The 25,027-nt window shown below is 44.4% G+C and overlaps 1 protein-coding gene across 2 annotated transcripts in view; it reads left to right on the top strand.

Moving 5' to 3' along the window:
- The first annotated feature begins 5,819 nt into the window (after window positions 1-5,819).
- The window catches only part of C9H1orf21 (chromosome 9 C1orf21 homolog), a 231,363-nt gene continuing 212,155 nt past the window's right edge, over window positions 5,820-25,027 (top strand). The window contains exon 1 of one of the 2 annotated variants that reach the window (XM_040407664.1): window positions 5,820-5,919. The gene's annotated coding sequence lies outside the window, so the exon portion shown is untranslated. Of the gene's footprint in view, window positions 5,920-6,323; window positions 6,564-25,027 lie in introns of those variants that run through there. The other variant, XM_040407663.1, reaches the window with a different exon arrangement.

Here is a 25,027-nt window from a genome sequence, read left to right as displayed (position 1 = left end):
TTCTCTTTCCTCCACATCGGAGAGGTCAATATCAGAATCCCTAACATCCGGGGACTTATCTGGTGACCTATGGCGGCCTTTATTCAAAGACTTTAAGGAGGCCCTGACCTAAATATCGGATCCTGGAAAGACCAGGGTACCCCTGCTGAAAGATTCTCTGGCACTGTCCACCAAAGAAGAGACATCCTCGCTTCCGCGGATAAATGGAAAGACTGATCTAACGACTGTTTGCAGCCGTCCCATTGGTGCAGGATGCATGACTGTAGCTTCCTCGTATGGGTCTGCGCATATGGGACAGCCAGAATTGTTGCTGTCAGGTGGCCCAGTACCGCCATCGCCCTTCTGAATGAGCAGAGGTAAGACCTGAAAAGATCCCAAACATGTTCCCTGATGCAGATTATCTTGGTGGATGGGAGGAATGTTCTTTCTACCCGGGAATCTAACAGGATGTCTAAAAACGCACAAGTCTGAGATGGTGACAGGCAAGACATTTTCCAATTTATTTTCCAGCCCAGGTTCTTTAACAGGGAGCAGGAAACACTGATGTTTTGGTTTAACTTTTCTTTGGTCTGGGAAATAAACAGGTCTAGATATGGCAGCAACGGAACCCCTGACAATCTTAGAAAGGAAGCCACCTCCGCAATCACCTTTGTAAAAAGATTCTGGGGGCTTGTGAAACCCCAAAAGGTAGGGCTTTGTACTGCAGGTGTAGACACTCTTCCTGAACCCAGACCGCTGTCCTTAAATTTTTTGGGAGGACACATGAATTGGCACATGGTAATATGCGTCCTCTAAGTCCAGAGTCTCCATCCAGCAATCTCTTGCTAGGAGATCTATGGTTGATCTTATGGTCTCCATGCGAAACTTCTTGTATTTGAGGAACCGGTTTAGTTTCTTTAAGTTTAGGATTACTCGGAAGGAGCCATTGGGTTTTTTCACTAAAAAAAGAGGAGAGTAAAATCCCTTGCCCCTCTCTGCCTGTGGAACTGGGACTACTACCCCTTTGTGTAGGCATCTGCTAGAAAGTCGGCGGCTTTAAAAAAGGTAGGAAGGGAGGCCAAAGCTCTCTTGGCTTTTTTTCACTGAGATGCTGTTCTAACTGTTCCAACCAGATATGCAGTGATCTTGAAACCCATGAAGCTGCGACAGCAGGTCTCAGGCAAGCAGAGGACGATTCCCACGCCTTTTTAAAATAAAAATCAGCTTTTTTGTCTAAAGGGTCAGACAGGCTACCCAAATCATCAAACGGTAGAGCAGACTTCTTGGCGATCTTTGCTACCAGGGCCTTGTCTACTGTAGGGGCCTTGTCCCAAATAGCTGCTACTTTCTCATCAAAAGGATATTTCCTTTTAACTGAATTTGGGATAAAAAACTTCCTATCAGGATTTTTCCATTCCTTTCTAATTAATGCTTGGACGTTTTCGTGAATGGTGAAGACCCTATGCTTCCTGGTGCCTAATCCCTGAAAAGCTAGATCTGCTGTTGACTTAGCCTGTTTCACGTCTTCAAGTTGCATTGTCGCTCTGACAGCTTTAAGTAAGTTTTGGGTGTCCTCAGGTGAAAAAAAGGAACTCCCTGCTTCCTCATCTTCTGACGATGTAGCGTCGTTAGAAAATAACTGACCCGCTTCTCTTTCCTCCACATCGGAGAGGTCAATATCAGAATCCCTAACATCCGGGGACTTATCTGGTGACCTATGGCGGCCTTTATTCAAAGACTTTAAGGAGGCCCTGACCTCGGATCTTATTAAGGACCTCATGTTTTTGGAGAGGCTCTGAGATTCCTCTGCCACAAATTTCGTTTTTGAAGCCGCTTTTTTGGGGGTCTTTGCCACCTAAAAGAAGCCAAACAAACAACACCCCATTAATAAAAAGATCCACCTCACCACTGATCTTTGTCCCCACTCCTCAGGACTGGTACCGGACTAGCAGGCCTCGAGGGTTCCAGGGGTTCGGCGCGTCCATTTGCTGGCTCAGACATTTTTTGCAGGAAAAGAGCCTCTTCAGCACAGCACTGTGTGCTACATCAGCTGGCTGGATTCCCCCTGCAGCCACATTTATATTTAAAGGATGCGCCTAGGCTATTCCGGCACTTTCTTCCCTACTTCCGGATTAAGCGCCGCCGCTTTGGAGGCACGCGCATGCGCAGATGCCTCTCTGACGCCAACAGGAAGCCGGGCAAAGACGCCGAACAGCATGAGGGAAGCCGCCTGTACACGGCCACAGCGGCTCCCTCGGGATCGGCGCCGAAATGCGAGGGAAAGGCAGACTATAGGCAGCAGCCCTGGAGAGCCTTCAGCCGCCTGGGGGAGGCCTCCAACTGGATCAGAACCTGGGCCTCCCCCGAGCTGCAGGTGAGAACCATCATAAGAACTTCCCAGGGACTTCCTATCCGGAGTACAGGAAACCTGAACTGGTGCTTGGTGGGGGTGTGAACCTTTTATCTTCTCAGGTTTCCTGTCCCGGATGGGAGGTTCCTGGTCGCATGGGGTGCCGTCATGGGTGAGGGGAAATTTCCTTGTCCAGATGGATAAAAATGGCTATATCCGAGACCTATAATGCCTTGGGTGTGCCTCCACCAAAAAATCTGACTGCCCACTCCACAAGGTCTCAACATCCTGGGCTGAGAAAGCGAAAGCATCCATAGAACAAATCTGTAGGGCAGCAACATGGTCAAGCCCTCATACATTTACCAAACATTACAGAGTGGATACTAGGGCAAATAAAGATCTTTCTTTTGGTAGGAAGGTTTTGCAGGCCATAGTCCCTCCCTAAGCAAGAATTAATCTGTTATATCTGTATGCCTTCATGGAGGATGAAAGGGAAAAACCATATTACTTACCAGTAATTTTCTTTTCATAAATCTTCCATGACGGCATGGGTCTTTCCCCCCCCCAAAAAAAAAATATATATACTGTGTTGGATTCCCTTTTGCCTTCAGAACTGCCTTAATTCTACGTGGCATTGATTTAACAAGGTGCTGATTGCATTCTTTAGAAATGTTGGCCCATATTGATAGGATAGCATCTTGTAGTTGGAGATTTGAGGGATGCACATCCAGGGCACGAAGCTCCCGTTCCACCACATCTCAAAGATGCTCTATTGGGTTGAGATCTGGTGACTGTGGGGGCCATTTTAGTACAGTGAACTCATTGTCATGTTCAAGAAACCAATTTGAAATGATTCGAGCTTTGTGACATGGTGCATTATCCTGCTGGAAGTAGCCATCAGAGGATGGATACATGTTCTCATTCTGTTTACGCCAAATTCGGAATCTACCATTTGAATGTCTCAACAGAAATCGAGACTCATCAGACCCGGCAACATTTTTCCAGTCTTCAACAGTCCAATTTTGGTGAGCTCATGCAAATTGTAGTGGAGATGAGTGGTACCCGGTGGGATCTTCTGCTGTTGTAGCCCATCCGCCTCAAGGTTGTGCGTGTTGTGGCTTCACAAATGCTTTGCTGCATACCTCGGTTGTAACGAGTGGTTATTTCAGTCAACGTTGCTCTTCTATCAGCTTGAATCAGTCAGCCCATTCTCCTCTGACCTCTAGCATCCATAAGGCATTTTTGCCCACAGGACTGCCGCATACTGGATGTTTTTCCCTTTTCACACCATTCTTTGTAAACCCTAGAAATGGTTGTGCGTAAAAATCCCAGTAACTGAGCAGATTGTGAAATACTCAGACCGGCCCGTCTGGCACCAACAACCATGCCACGCTCAAAATTGCTTAAATCACCTTTCTTTCCCATTCTGACATTCAGTTTGGAGTTCAGGAGATTGTCTTGACCAGGAGAACACCCCTAAATGCATTGAAGCAACTGCCATGTGATTGGTTGACTAGATAATTGCATTAATGAGAAATAGAACAGGTGTTCCTAATAATTCTTTAGGTGAGTGTATATTATATTATATTATTGGCTCAGTACTTCAGTATATGTATAGAGATCTTTAAAAGGAAAATACTAATAATGCTAATAATGACTCTATATTATGTGATAGTATACTACCTGTGGTGATGCGACTATGGGGGTCATTTTGTCTGTGAAGATGGGAGAATAAAGGGGTTAGGAGAAAATTATACGGTATAAAAAACATGCATATAAATAAACATATATCTATGATCCATCTAACAATAAAGATACTGTCAACAAGTAATGAAGATTGACATATAGAAATTAACATATAGAAATCAAGTATGAGAAGTGTAGTCCCTGTTCATTCCTTGGGAGTATGAAAATGTAAAAGTTATTTACAAGGGTTAAATTCGAAAATCGAAGTCCCTGTTCATTCCACGGGGAGAAAGAGTCTTTAACTCAAAGATCCAGAAGGCCTCACGCTCCTTTAGGCGTGCAATCCGATTCCCTCCTCGTCTTGTTTGTGGCACATGTTCTAATACCTGGAACTGGAGCTGCTTGATTTGATGTTTATTGGATGAATAGTGATATGGAACCGGAAGTTCTGTTCTATTGCATCGAATGTCACATTTGTGTTTAGATATGCGATCGCGAACGCACTGGGTCGTTTCGCCTACATAGGCCAGGCCACACAGGCATTTGATAAGGTATACCACGAAGGACGAAATACATGTGTAGAAGTCTCTTGGTTGATAAATTTTGCCCGGATGGGATGTATAATCCTATTTCCCTTAATGACAATAGTGCACTGGGCACAATGGAGACATGGGTAGGTGCCTGTCTTACGGGGGGCCAGAGTGGTTTGTCACAATTGCGGTGTGACTGAGCCAATATCGGTTTTATGATATTTTGTTGTACTATATATTGCCCATTTATGCTATGGGATATGTCCTTAAATATGATGTACTAAAATATGATGTACCTATTTTTAGGCCGTGATCAAGGTCCTAGTGGACCGAAACGTTGGCCATTTGCAACAAAAAAGATCCTATTTGGGATGGACAATAAATGAATTATTTCTGAATATCTAAAATCTAGTGCCGTGGTTTCTTCATAGCTCTGATATTGATGACCTATCCTGAGGATAGGTCATCAAGATTTTAAAAAAATCGGACAACTCTTTTAAAGTGTTCTGAAAAAATAAAACTTGAGCTCGGATTGGTTGCTATGGGCAACTAATACAGTTTTCCTGTTAGACAGTTTTTGATAAATGAGGCCCATTGGGGGAGATTTATCAAAACTGTTGTAAAGGAAAACTGGCTTAGTTGCCCATAGCAAAGAATCTGATTCCACCTTTCACTTTTCAGGGCTCCATTGGATAATGAAAGGTGGAGTCTGATTGGTTGCAAATAAGCCAATTTTCCTTTACACCAGTTTTGATAAATCTCCCCCATTGTTTTTGCCACATTTACTAATCATGTTGCACCTGCTTTGGAGTCTTTGTAGACTCACTAGACAATTCCATGGTGTGGGCACATTTTGTGGGCGTGGCTAGTTTGCTGTGTTTTTTTTTCTTCTGCCTACTCATGTTGGTGTGCCTTTTTTAAGTATGAATTTGGTGAAGAGCCAGTCTTATTTTTACTCCACATCAGGGATGCGTAGTTCAGTTTGTCTGCGATGTGTTGTGCAATTGCATTAAAATAGTAACATCTTCTCGTAGACGTGCTCCGTTTCAAAAACCTAAGATTTTATTTAATATGTGACTTTTCACAACACTTTTGCACCTAATTCGTACGCCACCCAACCGGTAGTGTAATTGTACGCAATCCACCTGAGCCCTGACGAATACAAAGACGCATCACCTAATTCATCACCTGCTACAGTATGTGACTCATTATTAATACTATGTAAAATAGTGACAGGCTAATCTACATGTACTACGCCTAATCGCAGTCTGCAAAAAACAGACGAGCATGATAAATGACCCCCACTGAACGCAATCGCAGAAAAAACTGATTGAACTGCACAACCATCTGTATCGTTCGTGTGTAGAGACTGAGGTAAAACGCCGCTCTTTAATAAATGACCCCATTGTCTTGTTCATTCAACATGATGTCATTCACGACCTGTGTTAGTAAACGCATTATATCAGTCTGATAAAGCAGACGTGCCAAGGCTCAGTGATCTTTAGCATGCACAGTGCCTTTGACGTTAACCCTTTCATTACCCGCAGCTTTTCACTGCTGCATTTCTAAGTAACGCATTATTGTCCAGGTTCTGTAAATCTGTGTCGTCATTATCATGCTCAGATGCTGAATGGCAGCAATTCTACAACAATGCTATTGCCAGCAGGCCAGAATAAGGAGCATTTCTGCCTTAAGCCACAGCTGTGTTTTGTGCCTGAGCATTATGAAGGCCTGCTAGACCGGCTGTCTAAATGAGTAGCTGTCTCTCACCCCTCCCATCCCCTCCCTTTTTTTCCTCTCTCCTGTTCTTTTTTTTCTCTCTCTCTCTTCTCTTTTCCTGCTGAGCTACAGCAAAACGGAGCTTTTACACGTCTGTTCAGCTGTGTTCAACCTAAAAGTCTTTTCATCTCAACGTCATTGCTTCCCTTTTTTTGCACTCTGGAGTCAAAAGAGCGCTAAATCGTTTAACGCAGCAGCAGCAGCAGCAGTAGCACCATCACCATCATCTTCGCTGAAAGGTAGGGGAGGCTCAAATCACTGTCCATGGGAGACAAAAATAATTCCTGCTGTGATTTCAATTGGGAGCTGTTTATTTCTATGTAGGTTCCAAGGACTGAAGGCCTGCAGTCTGCTGTCAGATAGGGAAGATTGGGTTTCTTGCATATCCCTGCCTTGCTCTATTTATAGCTGACCGCTTGTATATAAGCATCCATATTTCTCTCTCTATATTCTATGTAACGCAACTCTTCTGCTAGTAAATATCTCGCTTCTGTATTTTGCTATTGATAAATGTATCCTTGTACTGGTTATGTTGACTTAGGTCTGGGAATTTCACTTTGCATTTTTACTAGCTTGTCCTGATAGCTGAACTTTGTGCTAGTGAATTGGTCGTATCATTTCAGGTTGTAGCCAGGTAGGTTGTCAGCAATCTAATGAGTTAACCGCCTTATTGCCAGGAGCATAACTTCCCCTTTCCTTTTTACATGATAAAACGTAGACTCTCCTCTTCCTGTTTTTGGGGCATGACTTCTGCTTCAATGTTTAGGAATAATGGGAATTTCCTGTAGAGTAATAAAGTGTTTTCATGTGCATGACAATTCTATCGTACTGTAACTTGTCATACAATATGAAGCTGCTCAGTGAGTACAGACCAGTCCATGGATCTTATCCCTATAGCCAGGGACTTGTCTTCTAGTTGTAAACACCCTGGCATTTCCAAGATGAATTGTCTATCGCAGACTACAGTACAATAGGGCAGAAGGTGAACACTAATGAACTCTTCATCTGTTACATTATGTGAGGGCTGATTATGAACACCAATGTCGGACGGCTGTTAATACAGTATACACCCACTATGTGACCACTGCACCTATGTCAGTCTTCATATTTTAGGATTTACGACAATGGTCTTTTACAAGAAATGCATAAATTAGATGTTTGTATTATCTAATATAGTATATTAATCATTACCCTTTGGTGCAAGGGCAAAGCTGGGGGAAGTATGGATGACGGTCCACTTAGGTTTTCATTCTATCTGATGTAATTAAAATTATATAATTAATAGGCTATCATGACATGGGTGACCCTCTGAGCACAACATGGTACCTGTAGGCAAGATCACTAAAGACAGCAATGTGTAAAGAATACCGTGTAGGTCACCTATGCATTCACAGGCAGATTTTGTTTTATGGCGTTTTCTGTATGAAACTCAGTTCAGTTTTATTATTTTTTTTATGCAGTGTTTGAAGCCAAACTCGGATATGCATTATAAGGGAAACTATTAAGGATAGATACTACCTATCGTCATCTATTGAATCCACCTCTAGTCTTTAAAGACTTTAAAAAACTACTAAATAGCTTTAAAAGCTACTTTAAAAAAATGGGACATTTGGCAGCTGCAGTACCCCAATGGGGCACTGCAAAGGTTTAATTAGTGTAACTCTAATGTTTGCCGAGTTACATGTTCTGATTTATTGTTATAATTCTTGTCTTTCTATACACTTTGTACATTCATACCAATGTATGGCCAACATAGGGTTAACTTTGGTAGAATTCTTAGGTTTAGGGATGAGCGAATCGACTTCAGATGAAACATCCTAAGTTGATTCGCATAAAACTTTGTTAGAATACTGTACGGAGTGGGAGCTCCATACAGTATTAGAATGTATTGGCTCTGATGAGCTGAAGTTATTACTTTGCGAAGTCTCGTGAGACTTCGGGTAATAACTACAAAAATTAATTTCTACTGTAAAAAAATAACCTTTACCGAACTCACCAGCAAGGTATTTGCTCATTTATGGCAGAAAGGCTTTAATGCTGTGAAAAGGTTTAGTGGCTCTGTCTCCTACCACATTTTATAACGGGCTGGCTATCTGTATGTAAAGTTTCTGCACCCCTCAGGCTGGGAACTGCACAAGGAGTTCATAAGGACAATATAGTACACCTGTGGTTATCTTGGGAAGATAGCAAACAGTTTGGAATCAGACTCAGTGAGTACTACAACTACCATCGTTGTTTTTGCCTCTACACTTAGAGAAAAATCACACTTTAATATACTTTGGAAGAGTGCCTTTTGCTGCTATATGTACTACTACTACTACTACTACTACTACTACTACTACTATCAACTCAATAAATACTATCTGTTGCAACCAGCCAGCTTAATTATTGACTCCATCATTTTCGAGCCACTTCATCTGTCCTCCTGCCTTATAACCAAGATCAACACCTAACAACATCAAGGCCACTTCATATAAAAAAGCCACAACTCCAGGAGCTGTCCTGAGGGAAGATAGGGTGCATCCTCCATTTACTGCATGCTACCACCAGCATATCCATTACCACTCTCATCCTCCTCGGAGCACTTCCCCTGCGGGCTTGCTGCACAATACCCTAAGGCTGGGGCTACGTGATGAACTTGGTCACAACACCCGTCACACGACCACAGCTGGCTTTGTAGCAATGCAGCCATTCAACTGAGTGGGGTTGCAGCACAACGCCATGGCGGTGAACCCAGATTTGCAAAAGTAAAGAATAAAAATCTGGGATTCTGGGATCACAACAATTTATAAGTTGCTCTGCAATGCCATTGGTCATTCAACGTGTGTCACAGCAAATATCGCCATGTAGCCCCAGCCTAAGATGGACATTGACATTCTGTCATACTGGCCCATTTTACAAATGATAGTTATAAACAGAAATACGATCATAGCACAAATATAGTTAAATAGGGAAAACTGGGAGATAGCATCTTATGATAGGGTCGTGGTTGATTTTTAGGACATGTTTGTGAACTATTCTGTTGCTTCTGACACTATCATATTATGTTCTATTTTAATCGTATTTTGTATTGATTTTCATTATACAGTATCTTTTGACTGGTAGGGTTAGTGGCCCACATTTACTAGGATCCTTGTGCCACAATTCTGGCGTAAGATATCACTGTGGTAATGTGACTGCCTGGTCTAAGTTTACACTATCTGTTAGACAGTAACTAAATGTGAGCCGGTGTCTCAGCGGGGGGCAGACTTTCCTACTTCCTTCTTTTGGTTAAAGGGGTTTCTGAGACTATCCTCATCAGTACCTGGGGGTACAACACAAATGAATATGAATAAAAAATCCATAGCATTTCTGTAACTGAACAGGTATGCTTCATAAAATGCTCCACAGCAAATCCACTGCTTCTTGTCCCAGCCATTGTAAGATCTTATTTTAAAAAATTCTATTCGGGTCCAATTCGATTCTACTCAATCAAATATGCTTCAATTGCCCTGAAAATTGATAAGATAAAAAAATATATATATTCAATGGTTCAATGGGAGTAATGACTGGGATATAACAATACCAGGGTTCTCTCTATACAGGAAAGACAGAGAAGGCAAGAAGGGGGGAGGGGTGGCCCTGTATGTGAAAGATAGCATGAAATCTAATTTGATACAAGTTAGCAAGACCAATTTAGAGTCAGTTTGGGTTACCTTGCAGCTTGATAATCATAAGGTAACTCGTGTAGGTGTGATATATAGACCACCTAGCCAAGTCAAAGAATTAGATGATCTACTAGTTGAGGAAATAGCTAAAATGACATTGAAGGGGGAAGTTATCATTATGGGAGACTTTAATCTTCTTGATGTAAACTGGAAAACCAAAATAGCTAGTTCTGCCAGGAGTACAGATATTCTAAATTCCCTACTGGGATTATCTCTACAGCAAGTAGTTGAGGAGCCAACCCGAAAGGAGGCCATTTTAGATTTAGTATTCACAAATGGGAATTTGGTATCTGATATTACTGTAGGGGAAAGCTTGGGTTCTAGTGATCACCAGTCAGTGTGGTTTACTATAAGTACAGTGACTGATTCACACCACACAAAAACAAAAGTTTTAAATTTTAGAAAACAAGTAATTACCAAATTAAAAACAAAAGAAGGAAGGTATATGGAAGAAGATAAAGAACTAGCTGACTGCCTCAATGAATAACCTCAGTTAGGAAAGAAGACTAATGAATCTTTTGATGCATGTGTCTTTACAGAGGAAGAGGTTCTAAGTCAGCTGTCTAAAATTAATACAAATAAGTCACAGGGGCCTGATGGGATACACCCAAAGCTATTAAAATAGCTCAGCGGTGAACTAGCAAAACCATTAACAGATTTATTTAACCAATCACTGGCAACAGGAGTCGTCCCAGAAGATTGGAAATTGGCAAATGTTGTGCCCATTCACAAGAAAGGTAGTAGGGAGGATTTGGGCAACTATAGGCCAGTAAGCCTGACATCAATAGTGGGGAAATTAGCGGAAACCATACTTAAGGGGAGGATTGTGGAACATCTAAAATCCCATGGATTGAAAGATGAAAAACAGCATGGGTTTACTTCAGGGAGATCATGTCAAACAAATTTTATAGATTTTTTTGATTGGGTGACTAAAATAATAGATGGCGGAGGTGCAGTAAACATCGCTTATCTGGACTTTAGTAAGGCTTTTGATACTGTCCCAAAATAGAAGGCTTATCAATAAATTGCAGTCTTTGTGTGTGGACTCCCATATTGTTGAATGGATTAGGCAGTGGCTGAGGGACATACAACAGATGGTTGTAGTCAATGGAATATCTACAGACCATGGTCTTGTTACCAGTGGGGTACCTCAGGGATCTGTTCTGGGGCCCATATTGTTCGATATCTTTATCAGCGAAATTGCAGAAGGCCTCGATGGTAAGGTGTGTCTTTTTGCTGATGACACAAATATTTGTAACAGGGTTGATGTTCCTGGAGGGATACACCAAATGGAAAAGGATTTAGGAAAACTAGAGGAATGGTCAAAAATCTGACAACTAAAATTAAATGTTGATAAGTTCAAGATAATGCACCTGGGGCGTAAAAACCCAAGAGCAGAATATAAAATCAGTGATACAGTCCTAACCTCAGTATCTGAGGAAAGGGATTTAGGGGTCATTATTTCAGAAGACTTAAAGGTAGGCAGGCAATGTCATAGAGCAGCAGGAAATGCTAGCAGAATGTTTGGGTGTATAGGTAGAGGCATTACCAGTAGAAAGAGGGAGGTGGTCATGCCACTCTACAGAGCACTAGTGAGACCTCATTTGGAGTATTGAGGGCAGTACTGGAGACCATATCTCCAGAAGGATATTGATACTTTGGAGAGAGTTCAGAGAAGAGCTACTAAACTAGTACTTGGATTGCAGGATAAAACTTACCAGGAAAGATTAAAGGACCTTAACATGTATAGCTTGGAAGAAAGACTAGACAGAGGGGATATGATAGAAACTTTTAAATACATAAAGGGAATCAACAAGGTAAAAGAGGAGAGAATATTTAAAAGAAGAAAAACTGCTACAAGAGGACATAGTTTTAAATTAGAGGGGCAAAGGTTTAAAAGTAATATCAGGAAGTATTACTTTACTGAGAGAGTAGTGGATGCATCGAATAGCCTTCCTGCAAAAGTGGTAGCTGCAAATACAGTGAAGGAGTTTAAGCATGCATGGGATAGGCATAAGGCCATCCTTTATATAAGATAGGGCCAAGGGCTATTCATAGTATTCAGTATATTGGGCAGACTAGATGGGTCAAATGGTTCTTATCTGCCGACATATTCTATGTTTCTATGTATATACCGTATTTTTCTCTCCCCCCCACAGCACCACACAGAGAGAGGATCCGCCCCCAGGGACAGGAAACCTGCAGAATAAAAAGGTGGAGCCTCTCTCCAACCTCAGTGGTTTCCTGTCCCTGGAGCGGGAGACCTGCAGTTTTCCTTTCAGGTATCGCTAGCCTAGGAGATCCCAGAAATGTTCTGGAGGGCTATGTGGTAATACCTGCCGGGGTCTATCGCGCCCCATAGTTTTGGGTTGACAGGACTCTAGGAACTGGGGGGGCCGGGCTCTCTGTCCGATTTTTGCGGCAGGTGCGTGGGCCCCTCAGTGGAGTAAGGCCACGCGACGTTTGAAGCCCAGATCCATGGGTAAGAGGAAGCAGCCCAGATGGGTATTGCACCACTTGCAGCAGGGATCCATGGAGGGTCTGCCTCATGGGAACGTGTATTCCGGTGCATTCTCCGGCATGCGGCTCAGACGAGGAAGAAGGAGCCTAGATCATGCAGCTCCCATGGCTGTGAAAGAAGGTACTCCTTATAATGACTCTACTTAAGTTACACAGCAAATATTTGGATTGTCTTCCTCATGGCTTTAGGGCCTGTTTGTCTGCCTCATGGCTTTAGGGCCTGGTTGTCTGCCTCATGGCTTTAGGGCCTGGTTGTCTGCCTCATGGCTTTAGGGCCTGGTTGTCTGCCTCATGGCTTTAGGGCCTGGTTGTCTGCCTCATGGCTTTAGGGCCTGGTTGTCTGCCTCATGGCTTTAGGGCCTGGTTGTCTGCCTCATGGCTTTAGGGCCTGGTTGTCTGCCTCATGGCTTTAGGGCCTGCCTGTCTGCCTGCCTCATGGCTTTAGGGCCTGCCTGTCTGCCTGCCTCATGGCTTTAGGGCCTGCCTGTCTGCCTGCCTCATGGCTTTAGGGCCTGCCTGTCTGCTTGCCTCATGGCTTTAGGGCCTGCCTGCCTCATGGCTTTAGGGCCTGCCTGTCTGCCTGCCTCATGGCTTTAGGGCCTGCCTGTCTGCCTCATGGCTTTAGGGCCTGGTTGTCTGCCTCTTGGCTTAAGGGCCTGGTTGTCTGCCTCTTGGCTTTAGGGCCTGGTTGTCTGCCTCTTGCCTTAAGGGCCTGGTTGTCTGCCTCTTGGCTTTAGGGCCTGGTTGTCTGCCTCTTGGTTTTAGGGCCCGGTTGTCTGCCTCTTGGCTTCGGGAGGACTGAATGACTGTCTTCAGGCTTTCTTGCCTGAACGTCTCTGTTATGTTGGTTTTTCTGATTACTGATGCCTGTATGACTAAAGGTCTTTCCATATATGCCTGCTTGGTGGAATGTCTTGCATTTTGTTCTGTAGGTCGGCTGAAGGCCTGTAGCATCTTTTTGCCGGGCGGCTGAGTATACTTGTTTGGCTTGCACCTACAGCATCTGACTGGTCGACTGAATGCCTGTAAGACTGCCTGTCTAACTGGCTGCCTTTGAGCCTGTGCCTGTCTAGCTGGCTGCCTTTGAGCCTGTGCCTGTCTAGCTGGCTGCCTTTGAGCCTGTGCCTGTCTAGCTGGCTGCCTTTGAGCCTGTGCCTGTCTAGCTGACTGCCTTTGAGCCTGTGCCTGTCTAGCTGGCTGCCTTTGAGCCTGTGCCTGTCTAGCTGGCTGCCTTTGAGCCTGTGCCTGTCTTGCTGGCTGCCTTTTGAGCCTGTGCCTGTCTAGCTGGCTGCCTTTGAACCTCTGCCAGTCTGGAGGGCTGCCTTTGGGCCTGTACCTGTCTGTCTGGTTGCAGGTGAAACTGTGCATGTCTAGCTGGCTGCCTTTGAGCCTGTGCCTGTCTAGCTGGCTGCCTTTGAGCCTGTGCCTGTCTAGCTGGCTGCCTTTGAGCCTGTGCCTGTCTAGCTGGCTGCCTTTGAGCCTGTGCCTGTCTAGCTGGCTGCCTTTGAGCCTGTGCCTGTCTAGCTGGCTGCCTTTGAGCCTGTGCCTGTCTGGCGGGCTGCCTTTTGAGCCTATACCTGTTTGGCTGGTTGACTGCCTTTTTTGAGTCTCTGACTGTCTGGTGGCCTCATGTACCTAGGGAGCTGTTTGTTTCTGTGTTTATGCTTGCTGGGATGATGGCTCTTGCTGTCTCCTTCTGCTGATGAGTTTATCTAGTGTGTTGATCAGCGGACAGCTCCACATGGCAGACTGCTTCTACGGCTGTGTCAAAATGAGGGACGGCTAGTGGCATCTTCTGTTGCCATTTCTTAATAGTGGACCACTCATGCAGCAGTGTCTGGGTGAATGAACTTGGCTCTGAGTGAGTATCTATGTGTCCTGGGGTGCCGCCAAGTCTTTGTGGCGGTCTATCTTAGTGGCTATGCATGCAGGGTGAACTAGTTCTGTGCCTATGTTTGGTTGTCAATTTGTAGTTTAATAGTCTACAATAGGCATAGCACTCCAACAAAGCCCTATAATACTCCTGATGGGCTGGACCATATTGCTTGAATGGCCTACAGTATGTATGGCATATCAACAAAGCCCTATATGGCTCCTGGTGGGAAGTAACAAGATCGACTGGAACATTTAGTCTGGATGGCCTACAGGAGGTATAGCACACCAGCAAACTCTATAAATACTTGCTGCGGATCTAGAATTCCAAAACTGAAGGGTCCAGTGTGCATTTTGGTCCTCTGGCGGCAGACCCGTGAGCTCCCCCGAGGGATGGAGACCACGGTAGTTTTCTATCATAGATACCAGATTGCGAGGAAGGAGATTTGACTTCTAAAGTTCTTCTGGTAGATGTAACACAAGGCCTCCAGTGGATCTTGGATCAAAGCATCTGTCTCGCAATATATTCTGCACCAAAGGAATCAGTGTTCATCTTTAGTTGGTCATTCCTTGTCAAGATAAGTACTTCTCTAAGATGTTTTGTTAAAATCTGTTACGATTATTTTGATAAACACTTGATGAGAAACCCATATGAGATTTCTTTTATAAGATTATGCTAGATTTAAGTATAATGTCCGGTATTAAAAATTCCTAGAATGTTATTGATCCAACCCTAATTTTTCCCTTCCGCCACGACAGCACCACAGAGAGGATTTACAGAGAAGAGGTAGAATTTAGCTGGATCCAATAGTGACGGTAAGGTAGAAGGAGAAGGCCACGTGGCAGTCTAACAGGTTTGCACAATAGAAACATTAGCCCTCCCTCCCAAGAGGTAGACTGCGCAAGTAGAAAAAGTTTCCCTACCTTCTCACTGTTGCCTTTGAATATCAACATCTATATTTTACCTATGATCAACTGGTGTTACAAAAAATTGTTGGACACCAGGTTGGGTAATTTGTGAAATAATACCTCTGATGCCTATCTAAATACTGCATCTACAGTACAGACCAAAAGTTTGGACACACCTTCTCATTCAAAGAGTTTTCTTTATTTTCATGACTATGAAGGCATCAAAACTATGAATTAACACTTGTGGAATTATATACATAACAAACAAGTGTGAAACAACTGAAAATATGTCATATTCTAGTTTCTTCAAAGTAGCCACCTTTTGCTTTGATTACTGCTTTGCACACTCTTGGCATTCTCTTGATGAGCTTCAAGAGGTAGTCCCCTGAAATGGTCTTCCAACAGTCTTGAAGGAGTTCCCAGAGATGCTTAGCACTTGTTGGCCCTTTTGCCTTCTCTCTGCGGTCCAGCTCACCCCAAACCATCTTGATTGGGTTCAGGTCCGGTAACTGTGGAGGCCAGGTCATCTGGCGCAGCACCCCATCACTCTCCTTCATGGTCAAATAGCCCTTACTTTCAAAGTTTTCCCAATTTTTCGGCTGACTGACTGACCTTCATTTCTTAAAGTAATGATGGCCACTCGTTTTTCTTTACTTAGCTGCTTTTTTCTTGCCATAATACAAATTCTAACAGTCTATTCCTTAGGACTATCAGCTGTGTATCCACCTGACTTCTCCTCAACGCAACTGATGGTCCCAACCCCATTTATAAGGCAAGAAATCCCACTTATTAAACCTGACAGGGCACACCTGTGAAGTGAAAACCATTTCAGGGGACTACCCCTTGAAGCTCATCAAGAGAATGCCAAGAGTGTGCAAAGCAGTAATCAAAGCAAAAGGTGGCCACTTTGAAGAACCTAGAATATGACATATTTTCAGTTGTTTCACACTTGTTTGTTATGTATATAATTCCACATGTGTTAATTCATAGTTTTGATGCCTTCAGTGTGAATCTACAATTTTCATAGTCATGAAAATAAAGAAAACTCTTTGAATGAGAAGGTGCGTCCAAACTTTTGGTCTGTACTGTATGTCCCCTGATGAGCCCACGTTACACACTAGGGGAAACGCGTTGGTTTTAAGGGACCTATAAATGAATTGCGATGACCTTTGCAAACTGAAGGTTTTTTGTGTTAATCAGGATACTATTCGATATTGCAGAAATTGTACTGCGCATCTATTCATCGTTATACATTTGAGCAATGACTCACCTTGATGTATTCAGCACTTTTTTACTCTGATGTACTCCGCATTTATCTATTTTGATGTATGACGGCTACTGTCTTAGCTGTGATTCCAGAAGAGATGTAAGCCAGAGAAAAAATGACCTAAGCTATATGGCTAGTGAACTCTTCGAGGCCGCCTTACCCTTATTTATGACAAAAAGGAAGCAAAAGCGCGGAGGACTTCTCCAATCCTTAGTTACCACTAGGTAACGTATAAGGCATCTCCAAAAAGTCCGGACAGTAAAAACTTATTCCTTTTAGATTCCTGGGATTATCAGAAGTGCTTGAAAAGTTATGAAAAGTAAGGATACCTAGATGGAAGTAGAGGGAATCTAAAAGCTAACTAGAGGTCCGAACCTAAAGAAAAAAGGATCTGTTTTGCCGCCCAAAGACTTCTATAATAACAGAATGCTTCTAAAGGCATTCCGTCATAGAATTACGTTATGGTCCGTGGTAACGGAATCCATAATGCAATTCACCTTTTACCAGTGAACGAATTTCATAACCTGAAATTTGCTCATCTCTAGTGTCCACCATGAGCGTTAGAACATAAAAAAAATACAAAAAAGGCCAAAGAGTGCTCCTAGTGCAGCACTGCAATGTTCAATAATGTAGCTCACACAACCTGTTTCGATTTGCAATGATTCAAGAAAACATGTGAGGTCCAGCAGGAACCTATTATTAAAGGTCAGCCAGACAACTTGTTCCAGGATAGTTCCTCTTCCTTTTCTCAGATCATTGCGATATATTGAGTGCACAATTATTAGGCAAGTAAGAATGTTGACCATATCATTTTTATGCATATTTTCCAACTCCAAGCTGTATAAACTAGAATGCTTATTGGATTGATGCAAATTAGGTGATGTAACGGTCACGTCCACACACACACAGGGGGAAGGGTAGTGACCACTGCGCTCCACCCTCACCCCTGGCCCTGCCTACTTGCCTCACGAGTCCTGATGACAGGGGACAACTGGACGGCAATCCCTAACTTAGGATATGTGCAGGGAAGACAGACAAGACAAAATACGGAACATGAACGGACCGGGTCAGAACCAAGAGAGCTACGCAGTACAACGGATTAAGCAAAGAATGGTCAGGAGAAGCCGGGGTCAAATACCAGGAGAGTAGCGAAGTACAAGAGGAGTCCTAAGAGAGTAGTCAGGTGGGAGCCGAGGTCACAATACCAGGATGTATGCGCAGTACAGGAGGAGCAGGCAGAGGATCGTCAGGGAACAGGATCAGGTAAATATTCAGTAGTCCAACAAATAGCCAGGAGCCTAGAAATTAACAGGCAACCTGTAGCCAGCAGGCTGCCTGTATTTATAGTGGGGAGTGAGGGTTATGTGACGTGGCCAGCATCACATGACCGACAGACCAACCAGTCGAGCACCGAGTGATCAGCTCGGCGCTCAAGGCAGACTAGGAGCAGGGAGCCACCCAGCTAGTAAAGCCGCCCTGGGAATGAGGTCAAACACAGAACCTCATTCCACAAGCTAAGCAACAGTTCTGCGGGCAATGGGGGACCGAGTGCACCTTCGGAACCCCGTGACAGGTGATGTGCATTTGTTTAATGAGGGAGGGTGTGGCCTTAGGAGATCAAGACCCTATATCAAGGTGTGTATAATTATTAGGCATCTGGCAAACAGAGATTTAACTGACTCTGAAAAGTCAAATTGTGAAGTCTTTTAGAGGGATGCAGCAATCTTGAAATTGCCAAGATAATGGGGCGTGATCACAGAATCCTCAAACGTTTTGTTGCAAAGGGTCAAAAAGGTGTCAAGAAAGATACTAATTATTTGTGTGAGGAATATGGATTAATATTTACTGTCAGCCATGTCCTCACACCCCCATTTGCTGACAGATAGCAGAGGTAGTGAACTCCACAGGAGGGCCCTGCTTCAAAGCCCCAGCCTTGATTGTTATTTGATTCACCTTTTGGCATGTTTATCAGTGCACATGCAAAAGAAGTTCCCACCCCCGAGCCATCTGAGTGTCAGCTGGCAAGGAAGAAAGCCCCAGGGGTCCAGGCTTCAAGGAGGCCCCAGGTGGAGAAGGTCACACCTCAATCCACCAGTTTGGAGGCAAGCTAAATCCTGCAGGAAAACACCCCAGCAGGAGGTATCAGCCCTTGCCAGGATCAAAGATACCTTCCAGACATGTTGGCACCTACATTTCATAAGAAATTATGAATCGCCCGGCCATCACAGGCGCAAACCGGATACATATTTGTGTCCCGGTGGCCACGATGTATGTGCCCATGGGCTTTATTTGATGGGGGCATGCCAGGGAAAGAAGATATCCATATCTCCCCATAGAAACCACATAACGGTACCAGGTTTGGACTCTACTTGTAGCCGGAACCCAGGCAGGTCCGTTGGTCCCAGAACCATCTCCCTGTGACCCTCTGGTCTGGAGCTATAAACCCTAAAGGGTTTTGTGGGTCATTTGCTGCCAGCCCAGAAGAGGGGGAGTGGATCCCTCCCTGAGGCCGTAAGGGGAGGGGCCGGCTACAGGTTATAAGGCTTGTGCCAGCAAGCGGGCGCGTCTTTTTCTGAAAGGGGGTCACATTGTGCAAATGTGTTTGGAGAGACCTGGAAACCGCTGACATCACCGCCCCCCCCCCCCCCCCCCCCCCGTAATTGAAGCCAAGGGCTATTCCACCTTTATGACCCAAAGGAACTTTCAACTACCCGGTAACTGACTTTTACTCTGCTTAACCCTGTTATACCCAAATAATCTGTATCTGTAACCTCAGACCACTGTATATATTCTCTGTGTATATTGTATTAAATCTAGTGTGCCCTTACGGCGATTAAATATACAATTTAATCTTGTGCTATCTTGTATCTCAATCACGAATCCCCACGTCCGAGTTATTTATAAGCTACCGCTGGTTGGGGGGGGGGGGGCGGTTTTCAGGTCTCTACAAACACATTTGGACAATGTGACCCCCTTTCAGGAAAAGACGCGCCCGCTTGCTGGCACAAGCCTTTTAACCTGTAGCCAGCCCCTCCCGGCCTCAGGGAGGGGTCCACCCCCCCTCTTCTGGGTTGGCAGCAAATGACCCACAAAACCCTTTAGGGTTCATAGCTCCAGACCAGAGGGTCACAGGGAGATGGTTCTGGGACAAACAGACCTGCCTGGGTTCCGGTTACAAGTAGAGTCCAAATCTGGTACCGTTATGTGGTTTCTATGGGGAGATATGGATATCTTCTTTCCCTGGCATGCCCCCATCAAATAAAGCCCATGGGCACGTACATCGTGGCAACCGGGACACAAATATGTATCCGGTTTGCGCCTGCAATGGCCAGGTGATTCATAATTCCTTATGAAATGTAGGGGCCAACATGTCTGGAAGGCATCCTTGATCATGGCAAGGGCTGATACCTCCTGCTGGGGGTTTTTCCTGCAGGATTTACCTTGCCTCCAAACTGGTGGATTGAGGTGTGACCTTCTCCACCTGGGGCCTCCTTGAAGCCTGGACCCCTGGGGCTTTCTTCTTTGCCAGCTGACACTCAGATGGCTGGGGGTGGGAACTTCTTTTGCATGTACACTGATAAACATGCCAAAAGGTGAATCAAATGACAATCAGGGCTGGGGCTTTGAAGCAGGGCCCTCCTGTGGAGTTCACTACCTCTGCTATCTGTCAGCAAATGGTGGTGTGAGGACATGGCTGACAGTAAATATTAATCCATATTCCTCACAATTTGCCAATGATTTGTGAATCCGCAATAGAGCAGAAGAAGCTGGGCAGTTTGATATATAGTTTTGTGGGAAAAGAGTCAGCAAAACTTGTAATTTATAGATTTATTTCTGACTTCAGTTGTACACGGGGGTGGTCTTATAAGTGATTGATATCCTGTAGTGTGTAAACAGAGATACTGATGGTTGATCACTGGGGTGGTCTTATAAGTGATATCCTGTGTAAACAGAGATACTGATAGTTGTACACGGGGGTGGTCTTAAGTTCAGAGCAGAGATTTAAATGTGTGTTGCTGAATCTGTTCCCACAAGCTACATGTTTACTGTATATCAATGTGCTCAGGATGCCAGGCCGGGATACCACGGACCGCTCACGGCCGTGTTCCACGGCCGTGTGCATTCGGCCTAAAGGTCAGTTTACACCGGCTGATGATGGGGGCAATTATCAGGAAGGAGCCTCCCTAGGTATGCTTCTTTCTGACAGTTACCTTGTGTAAAGGTGCTGCCAATTAGCTGTGTGGTCTTTGATACTAATGTGACTCCATATTTAACCATGCTGTTTTGGATGTGTTATGTGACACAAATCTAAGGAAGGTGTGAGGAACAACCCTGAAATGCATTATCTGTCTGACTTAGGCCTCTTGCACACAAACGTATTTTAATTCCGTTTGCGTTCCGGTTTTTTTTGTGGACCGTATACGGAACCATTCATTTCAATGGGTCCTCAAAAAAAAACTGAAGGTACTCCGTGTGCATTCCGTTTCTGTATTTCCGCTCCACCAAAAAATAGAACATGACCTATTATTGTCCACATTACGGATAAGGATAGAACTGTTCTATTAGGGCCCAGCTGTTCCGTTCCGCAAAATACAGAATGCATACGGATGTCATCCGTATTTTTTATGGATCTGTTTTTTTGCGGACCGCAAAATACATACGGTCGTGTGCAAGAAGCCTTATGCTGGATACCACTTGTCTTCATGAACTTCATGTTCCTGTATAATAGAATGGAGTAGCAGCACGTGTCCACAGTGCGCTGCTTTGAATGCGCTACTTTTGCGAATGAAATTATTTTTTATTTGATTCTCGCAACATCTAATACAGGCTCAAGTGTCTAAAACAATAAATTGGTTTCTACTTGGGATTTCCCGAATTTTGAAAGATCAACTAAAGTCAGAAAGGAGAATTGCCCCTCTGGGCTTATTCTTACAGTGCTACCATGTGCACAGACCTGTATAGTGGTGGACTGACTGCCTTATAGGCCAGGGATCAGCAACCTTTGGCACTCCAGCTGTTCTGAAACTACAACTCCCATAATGCCCCATTCTCTTCTATGGGAGTTAGAAGAACAACCGAGCATGTTGCACGCTGGGAGTTGTAGTTTCCTAGCAGCAGGAGTGCCGATGGTTGCTGATCCATGTTTTAGGTCATCAGTATGTCCGCATGTGATTGAAATGCTGCAGATGTGCTGCCACCGTTTTTTGTGATGCAAATTGGCAGTGTTGTGCGGTACCAGCAAAGGGAAGTGGTTTTCAGCAATTGTCAGTCACACGGTGCAGACAAAAATCCACAGCAGAAATTGAACAGTAGTGAGGATTTGAAATCTGTAGCTTGTCAATTTTTACAGAAGATTTTCATTGCAGATTTCACCCTTTGCAATACAAACCTGCGTCAAATCAGAAACATTTCAGCAATTAAATCCACATCAGAAAAATGTACCATTTGGTGCATTTTAATTCTGCATCAGATTTCCAGCAGAAACGTTACAGAAAATCTGCAACATTTCAGTCATGGACATATCCTGAGGGTACATGCACACAGCAGTGTAGTTTGTGGATTTTCTTTATTTTTGCACCAAAATGTGGGTGTGTTACTTTCGGATTTTGTCGACTTTGACACGGCTGTCTCCAAGGTCGTGTCCTTTGCATTTCAAAAGGTGAAATCTGCACACAAACAATTGACATAACATTCAAAATCTGTACCACGGGTCAATTTCCACACTGAAAATGTCCAGTTTGAAAATCTCATTTACTAAGCTGGTACTGTATTATGCTTTAAAATCCATGTTAAGGCCTCATGCACACGGCCGTTGTTTTGGTCCTCATCCGAGCCGCAGTTTTAGTGGCTCGGATGCGGACCTATTTACTTCAATGGGGCCACAAAAGATGCGGATAGCACTCCGTGTGCTGTCCGCATCCGTTGCTCCGTTCCGTGGCCCCGCAAAAAGTATATAACATGTCCTATTCTTGTCCGCGCTTTGCAGACAAGAATAGGCAGTTATATTAAAGGCTGTCCATGCATATTGCGGAACGTGCATGGACGCCATCCGTGTTTTGCGGATCCGCGATTTGTGGACCGCAAAACACACAACGGTCGTGTGCATGTAGCCTAATACGTACTGTGTGTATGTGGCCGTAGGAACTCCATGTGTGACTGTGTAATGTCTCTGTGCTCTCACGCACAAATGGCGATTTATATATGCTGATATGGCTGAAATCTAGTATTGCATCAATGATATACAGATATTCCCAATTTATGCCTTAGGCCTCATGCACGCGGCTGTTGCCCAGTCGTGGCCGTATTGCAGCCTGCAAGCAGCGCGCCCACAATACACTGGCACCAGCCATGTGCACCCCGCATAATGGATGCAGACTCATTCTCTTGAATGGGTCCACAATCCGGAAGGTTGGTGCAAAACGGAGACATGGAACCGCGGTGCTTCTGTGGGGTTTCTGTCAGTGGCTCCGCACTGCAAAAAAGTAGTGCATGCCCTACTTTTTTGCAGTGCGGGCCGTCGGATGCGGATCGCGGACCCCATTCAAGTGAATGCGTCCGCATGTGGCGGCCCTAGGGTCGGTTCCTGTGCATTGCGGTCCGCAGCACGGGTCCAGCTGGCACACGTTCGTGTGCATGAGCCGTAATTCACGCATCAGTGTTTGGTGAGTGATTTCCATCAGTGATTGTGAGCCAAAACCAGGAGTGGAGGCTAAACAGGTATAAGGGAAAGATCTGTTATTTAGAGCCACACCTGGTTTTGGCTCCCAATCACTGACGGAACACTTATGTGTGAATGAGGCATTAGGAGGGTGGAATTCTTTGTAGAGAGCTGCAGAATATGTTGCTACTGCTTTTGTAATAGCATTTGAATTCTGCAGTGACAAAGGCTATGAACATGTTCTCGTGGATTATTGTGCAGGAAATACACCACTTTTTTACAGCACTATGCGATTCAGAAATCTCCTCCACATGCTGCAAAAAAATCTGCAGCGTAAATGGTCAGGGCAGAATTTAAATCCACCCCGTGTCAGTTTATGCTATGAATGTCACCCTTTGCAATGCATAGGCTGGAAATATCGGCTTTTCTGATTGATGTACATCGTAATAATTGTAAGCTACACATTATTCCACTGGTTCTAAGCTGGTCGTCAATGCATACTTGTGCTGGAATGAGTGGAAATTTGGTCACAAGGCCAAACATATGAGCAGCACAAAAACGCCACAGTCTTTGAACTTTACTAAATAATGACTTAATAAACAAGATTCAATAAAGAGCAAAATAATAACCTTAGGGTATCAATTAGACGTAAAAAGGATTACTGTGGAGCATCTCTTCAGCTGCCTCGCCTGTGAGCAGAGTCAGTGTAGAACCGCTAGGACTGTTGGGTTGGGAGCAGACATGACGTCACACGGCAGGAATGTAGCCGGGCGCTCTGAGAAGCATCTTAAGACTGTCATTCCAATGACACGGAGATACTTAGAGTGCTTCATAAAATGCACAAACCTAGAATGGAAAAGCTAGAAACTTCTCTTCTGCTTTACCGTCGATGCAGCTAGAATAGGAGTGTGCGGTGTGTTAACCAGAAATGAAATGCTTACATTTAATAACCTAATAAAGCATGCTCTTGTTTATGAAAGGCTCCCTATAGCAGACTGAATAATTCAGTGGTATTGAGTTGTGTCTGGAGTTACGTCTGAAATGTAGGTCAGGAAACGCTGCGCAGTTAATATGGGTAATTCAACAGTTTAAGATAAAATGGCTTTTGTTGTGTTTAAATGGAGTTAAAGTGTACGGGATTATTTAGCAAATAGGATTTTATAAGGTAATTATTAATAGTGAGTAAATCTGTCGGTTTTGGAGTGGTTCCATTGGCTCAGAGTGTGAGGAGAAGCTAGCCAGTATTGCATTATTCCTTCCCACCGAGGATACAAGAAAATATTTCAAATAAATTGTTTAATTACATCAAACTGAGCTGTCCATTCATCTCCTTCAAGACGTTCATACAAATCTATCACTAGTCTACACATTTAAAGGGTTTCTGTCACCAGAATTAACCCTATTAGACTAGCTGACATTAGTGATGTGCTAATGTCAGCTGAACCTAACTAGTTTTCCTGCTCCTAGAGGCTTCGTTCTCGCACCTCTGGCCAAGTCCTGTTACACTGGTCTCCTACTGCCTGCCCTGTCTGCCATGTAAATCTCACGCCTGCGCCGCCCTGTTCAGTATTCGGCGCAGTGAGTGAAGGGTGCTCGCTGGCTGCTGGCTTCCTCACTGCGCCTGCGCCGAATACTGAACCCCAGCACACAGGGTCGGCAGTTGGAGGTGAAGGCTGCCTGGCCCTGTCAATCTAGTGTGGCAGGGCGTGGCCAGAGGTGGGAGAACGGAGCCTCTAGGAGCAGGGGCAACGCCCCCCCCCCCCCGCACCT

This window comes from Bufo bufo, chromosome 9 (genome assembly GCF_905171765.1).
Source record: "Bufo bufo chromosome 9, aBufBuf1.1, whole genome shotgun sequence".
Taxonomy (NCBI): Eukaryota; Metazoa; Chordata; class Amphibia; order Anura; family Bufonidae; genus Bufo; species Bufo bufo.
This window is presented reverse-complemented; position numbering and strand designations above follow the sequence as displayed.